Consider the following 5,584-nt stretch of genomic DNA (forward strand, 5'->3'; position numbering starts at 1 on the left):
TTTTAAACTTGGGAACATTTTGTACATAGACGAAAGAGCAGTATAATGAACTCCACTGTACCCACCTTCCCAAGTTATCACCATTATGCCAATCTCAGGTTAGCTATTCCACATCTATCTGGGTGTCGAAATAGGTGAGCACTTTTAATATTCTAAGCATCACATTATTTCCTCTGAGTATATTTCGACATGCATCTCTAACAGTCAGGACTGTAAAAATATATGTAATCCTATGTAATAAATTACCATTAAAGTCTTAATATCAGGTAATATCCAGTATATATTCAAATATGTCCAAGACATTATCTTAGAAATGTCTTTTCATAGTTAGTTTGTTTGAATCCAGATTCAGAGAAGCTGCTGGATACACTGGCCCATGCTGTAATCCCAGCACTTTTAGGAGGCTGAGGCAGGAGGATCGCTTAAGGTCAGGAGTACAAGACCAGCTTGGGCAACATAGCCAGGCCCCATCTCTCCAAAAACAACCACCACAACAACAAAAGTTAAAAAAAAAAAAAAAATGGTTCAAGATTGCATTTGTTTTTATAATCCACCACATTTTACCCCTTTTTATAAGTCATTGTTTGTTGAGGAAACTGAGTCCATTGTCCTGTAGACAGTCTCACCTTCTGAATTTGGCTGATTGTTTCTTTGTGATATCTTTTCATTTGTTCCAGTTTACTAACTTACAACAGCTTATTTCACATAAACTGGTAGTTAGATTCAGAGGATTGATTACATTCATGTTCTCCTCTTGTCAATAATATTTTGTGGGTGGTGCTACGTAGTTCCTATTGCATCAGGCACATAATGCCTGAGGAATCTCACTTTTAGTATACTTGCATGTTGTCAGCATGATTCATTGATTAGAAAGTTCCCCATTAGCCTCTCAGCTAATGGCTTCACCATCTGCCAATGCTCAATGTTAGACCCATAATTTCATTAAGGTTGAAAACTGGTGATTGTACTAACTTTTGCACTAACTAAGCTAGAATCCTACTGAGAGCTCTTTGCTCAGTAACTAATTGGTTGCCCTGGAACTTAATTTGTATAGGAAAGGGAGGAAAAAGGCATGATGCTTCCCTTTTCATTTCTCAATTTTCAGAGTGGTGACCCGGTACATTGGCAACTTACAATGGTGAAGAACGAATTTATTATTTTATAGTATCATTATTAACTCATTTTACTATGTTCGATATTTGATATGTTTCAATCATGTTTCCTTATTATTCCCTTTTTGAACTTTTTATTCTGAAATAATTATAGATTCACAGGAAGTTGCAAAAAAGGTATAGAGAAGCCCCATGTTCCCTTCAGCTGGTTTTCTCAATAGTTATTTATATAAAGCAGCTAACTACAGAGCAATATCAAGACCAGGAAATTGACATTGGTACAGTGTGTGTGTAGTTCTACGCTATTTTATCACATGTGTGGATTTGTGATACCTCTGCTGCAGTCAAGATACACAGCTATTCCATCATCACAAAGATCTTTCTTGTGTCACTCTTCATAGTGACCCATACATACCCTTCCCCCGGCCCCCATCCCTAACTCTGGGCAATCAGTAATCTGTTCTCCATGTCTCTAATATTGTCACTTGGGGAATGTTGTGTAAATGGAATCATACAGTGCGTGACCTTTTGACATAAGCTTTTCCATGCAACATTAAACCCTTGAGATCTAGCCAGGTTGTTATGTATCAACAGTTTGTTCCTTTCCAATTGCTAAGTAGTATTCCATGGTATGGATGCACCATGGTTTATTCAGACATGCGCCTATTGCAGGACATTTTGGTTGTTTCAGCTTTTGGCTATTACAAAAAAAAAAAAAAAAAGCTGCTATGCACATTTGTTTTGCTGGGCTATGAGCAGGCCAAGGTTGGTGATCAGGGAACCCTGGGCTGGGACTGCCAACCAGCCTCTCTGGGAGTGAGCACCACCGCCTTGCCTTATTACACAGCAAATTATCACTTTCTGTATGTTTCGTGTGGTTGTGGGAAGAATAGATATTCTGCAGTTATTGGATACAGTGTTTTAACTAAGCCTATTATATCAATTTTCCTAATTACATTTTTCAAATCGATACCCTTGCTGATTTTTTTTTTTTGTTCTCTCAGATCTGAGAGAGATGTTAAAATCTCCCATTTTTAAATCTGATTTACAATTTCTCTTTTTTTGTTCTATCGGTCTTATGACTTATATGGAGATTATGCTATTACAGTAGACTCATACAAATTAAAAGCTAGTATATTTTCTTAGAGAACTGAATCTTGTGTTGATATAAAGTTTTCTTCTTAGTAGAAATGCCTTGTGCCTGAAGATCTATTTGATCTGCTATACATCTAGTTATGCTAGCTTTCTTTTGATTACTGTTTGCATAGTTTATCTTTGTCCTTCCTTTTCTTTCAATCTTCCTGTATTCTTTTGTTTGAGATGTGTCTCTAGTAAATAGGATACTGTGGATTTTCTGTTTTTCTTTCCATCTAACAACTTTTTTCTTTAAATTGGAACATTGAATCAATTTTCATTGAATATAATTACTAATATTTGGACTTAAATCTACCATTTTTAAGAGCATTTTCTGAACGTGCTATTTGTTCCATGTCCATAATTTCTCTTTTTTCTTTCTTTTTTTTTTTTTTTAAGAGATGGGTCTCACTATGTTGCCCAGACTGGCCTCAAACTCCTGGCCTCTAGCAATCCTCTTGCCTCAGCCTCCCAAGTAGCTGGGACAATTGGCACACACCACCATGCCCAGCTCATCTCTCTTTTCTTGACCTTTTCCTTTGGATTGAGTTATTTTTAAACCATTCCGTTTTCCCCTTTTATTATCTTGGTCAGTTTACATTCTTTTACACTTCCTTAGTGGTTACTCTGGACTCTAATGAGAGTGCAACATACATAATGCTGTTTCTTTACTGTCTCCTGACATCTCTTGTGGCTATTGAGAAACTAGCTATCAGTCTGTCATTTCTCTGTAGGTAACTTGTATTTTGTTCTGCTAGACTTAGAATTTTTCTTTTTATCCTTGATATTCTGCAGTTTCACTGAAGCATAGACTTACCTTTATTTATCCTGGTGAGTACTCAGTATATACTTTCCATCAGAGAATTCTGGTCTTTATCCAATTCTGGAAAATTCTCAATGATTTTTGTTTTTTAATGATTACTCTTGTTAATCCTCTTTCTCAATTATCTTTAGATACTGCCTTCCCTCCATTCTTCTAGAACTCCTCTCAGTCTTTCCTTCATGTCTGTTCATAGTTATTTAATTAGAAATTATTTTAATTTTCCATATTGCATACTAGATGAATTCCTCACAACCATTTTCCAACTTCCTAATTCTCCTCTAATTGTGTTCTATCTTGATTATATACCATTTGTCTAGATTTTAATTTCAATGCCTATATTTTTAATTTCCAAGTTTTCTAGTTGGTTCTTTGTCATATCTATAAATTTTTAAGTCTGTTTTATTTCATAATATCTTACTCTTTTAAATTCAAAATTATTTTCTCATTTTTTAGCTTTCTTAGCATATTTATTTGATCATAATGATTATCATTATTACCATTTCATTAAAGTCTTTGAGAGACTGCTTTATAAAATTAATCTCCTCTGGAGTAATTTCATGTTCCATTTATTGATTTTGGAGGCTAACTTTCATAGCATTTGACTTCTCCATGTCTTTGGCAGTCCAGGTTTGCTTATTCATTTAATTGACACCTTCCTTTTTCCCTCTCTCTTCCCCTCCCTCTCCCACTCTGTGCATATGCTTCCTTTCTAGTTGTTTTGCGGGTGTCTCACTGGCACCCCAAACCCTGATCTAACATCCAGAACTTGGCCTTAAAATGGCAAGGGAAGGCTCCTCTGCTACAGAGATAGTGGGACGCCGTGGTTCCAGGCAGAGCGCCAACACTTTCTAATCGAGAGCAACAGTCTAATAATTTGGCATTTATTGAGTTCTTACTATTCGTTAGGCACTGTTATATATACACATCGTCTCATCTAATGCTCTTAACAACTCTATGAAGTTAAATATTACAACTACTACGCTGACAAAGACCAGAATGTAAGACATGGGGAGGTTAAGTAATGTCTTTAATTAAATAAATAAATGAGAGCAGGACGTCCAGCTTCTGACTGGGAACCTTCTGTGCCGTCAGCAGCCAAAGAGAGAATTAAATATGGGTGATGCTGAGAAAGGCAAGAAGATTTTTGTTCAGAAGTGTGCCCAGAGCCACCCTGTGGAAAAGGGAGGCAAGCACAAGACGGGGCCCAATCTCCATGGTCCCTTTGGGCAGAGGACAGGTCAGGACACTGGATTCTCTTACACAGACGCCCATCAGAGCAACGGCATCACCTGGGGAGAGGATACACTGATGGGGCATTTGGAGAATCCCAACAAGTACAACATCCCTAGAACAAAAAATGATCTTCGCCGGCATTAAGAAGGGAGAAAGGGCAGACTTGCTATCTTATGCCAAAAAAAGCTACTAACGAGTAATAATTGGCCACTGCCTTATTTATTACAAAACAGAAATATCTCATGGCATTTTTTTATGTGTACATAATTTAATTGATCTCATACACTAGAATTCAGATCATGAAAGAGTAACAGAATATTTTTCTTGGACAGTCCTGATTTAACTGAGACTGGCTTGTGATTAATTAGGTTTTTTTTAAATAGTAATTCCAATACATTATATGCTATCATTACTTTCCCCTTCTGAAGATATGATTTGATTAGTTAGTAATGTTCAACTTTTCACAAGGATGGTAAATTGCCATTTCAAATTCTGTTGAAGATTGGTTTTATATTTAGATTTATATAACTGGCTATGTGAATATTTTAAATACTAGGGAAATCCCTTCACTGTCTTGAAAGCAAGCAAGACTCACTAGTGTTTTAACTTGTGTTCATTAGCCTGGTAAAGGCAAGGGCTAGAGACAAGATAGCAATGTTTACTTTATACATTTTTGGTCTTCACTATGCCAATCTAATTGCCCTGTGTCTACTCAAATGCTGCCTTATTTATTGAAAGGCATTTTAGTATGGTTTATGTGTAATATCAAATAAAGAATATTTAACACTTCTCACATTTTATAGACAACCTATAAAGGTTAAATGCTTTCAAAAGTCAATGTGAAAAGAAATAGCAAATTAAACTTTTGAATTATTTACTACCTTACTACCTAAGTGAGACTAAGCCATCATTTAGGATTGTCTTTAAACAGCTCTTCAGAAGCATGTAAAACTGTAGAACTTCTGTATGTGTGTGATTGATTGGTAATGGTGCTTTTACTAACTCATTAGAAGGATTAAAGTAGGGGAGATAAACACAAATTTAAAAATTAGGTGTGATCATAACTTAATTAAAAACAAAATCACAGATCAGAAAAATAAATAAATAGTTTGCTGGTAGTAAACTGAGCCCTGCCTAAGTTAATTTGCTGGGTTTTTTTCTTTCCTATCACTATTAACTAAGATTATAGGTCGATGCGACTGTAACATAAATTTGTAGTTCATAGTAATCAATTTTTAGTAAGTAATGGTCTTGCGGGCAAGCACCCCTCACCCCTATAACT

At 35.8% G+C, this 5,584-nt stretch overlaps 1 pseudogene; it reads left to right on the forward strand.

Moving 5' to 3' along the window:
* Nucleotides 1-4,182: 4,182 nt before the first annotated feature.
* On the forward strand, nt 4,183-4,495 carry LOC105879209 (cytochrome c, somatic pseudogene; annotated as a pseudogene).
* Nucleotides 4,496-5,584: the final 1,089 nt, after the last annotated feature.

The sequence above is a fragment of the Microcebus murinus genome, chromosome 18, assembly GCF_040939455.1.
Source record: "Microcebus murinus isolate Inina chromosome 18, M.murinus_Inina_mat1.0, whole genome shotgun sequence".
Lineage (NCBI taxonomy): Eukaryota > Metazoa > Chordata > Mammalia > Primates > Cheirogaleidae > Microcebus > Microcebus murinus.